The following is a 1,145-nucleotide window of genomic DNA, read 5'->3' as shown; positions in this document are numbered from 1 at the left end:
ATGAATAAATTATGGGGCTCGTGGATGTGCAGGGAGGGAAGGAGAGGCTGGCTGGCTCTGAATGGAGAGATAATTGATTTAAATGACATTGTCCATTGTAATCACTTGGGATTAGCTCTTTGGGCATAGGCAGAACAAGGGATGCAGCCGTTAAAGACACTGGTCTAATGACAGCAGTGACTCTCCCGCCTGCAAACCCTGCTCAGCTTTTTCTTAAATTATTTCTTAGCAGCTCTGAGGGTTTTCTGCCTCTTTGTCCCACCTCGATCATCAGGGAGAAAAGACTTGAGGGCTGATTTGGGGCTGATTCGGGGCTGATTCCGATCCCAGCCCAGGCCGGCCCCTGCAGTGGGTGCAGAGGGAGCCCGGGGCTCCGAAGGGCTGCAGGGGCTGGGGCTGCAGTGGGGGAGCAGCCAGGAAGGGCCGATTAGATGCTGGGGAAAAAGCTTCATCACAAGATGCTCTGGAGCTCAGCCCGGCTGGGCCATCCGCCGGGGCGTGGGGAGGGGGTTTCATTGCAATACAGAAGCACCTGCAGGGAGAAAATATTGAGCATGAAAGAGCTTTTTAACATCCCGAAGAAAGGCGTTAAGAAGAGTCGATGGCTCAACACGAAATGCAGCCCCAGCAGCACCTGGCTGCTTTTTTTTTAACATCGAAATGGGTAAAAAATGCTTGTGAGTGGTAAACCCACCTTTTTTTGGTTGCTCTGCTACAGGCAACCGTGATGCCCCTGGGCAAGTCACCCTTCCAGCACAGCTCCGTGGGGAAGGCGTTTACCTGGCGGGGTTAAATGGATTAGCCAGGCAAACCCGCGGCTGCCAGGGAGTTCATCACTCCCCGGGATCCCAACAGCTTCCTGCCCTGAGTCCCCTCTCCCTGAGGGAGGCTGCGGTCCTGCCCCCCAAGAAACCTGCATGTGGGGGGCTCGATGCCTCCCCTGCCCCTGCGAGTCACGGCCTGGAGGTGGCATCTGCTGAAACTCTGCACTTGAAAACAGCTTTTTTGTGTGCGTGTGTGTGACTTTTTTTAATCGGCTTCTGAATCCTCCCCTTGCCTCTGCCCCCCCAGGGCGGGAGAGCTGCAGCGCCCCGAAACCTCCCTCCTTCGCACCCCTGTCCCGGGGTAAAGCAGAGAGCAGGAGG

The sequence above is a fragment of the Chaetura pelagica genome, unplaced genomic scaffold, assembly GCF_000747805.2.
Source record: "Chaetura pelagica isolate M959 unplaced genomic scaffold, ChaPel_1.0 scaffold587, whole genome shotgun sequence".
Classification (NCBI taxonomy): Eukaryota; Metazoa; Chordata; class Aves; order Apodiformes; family Apodidae; genus Chaetura; species Chaetura pelagica.
This window is presented reverse-complemented; position numbering follows the sequence as displayed.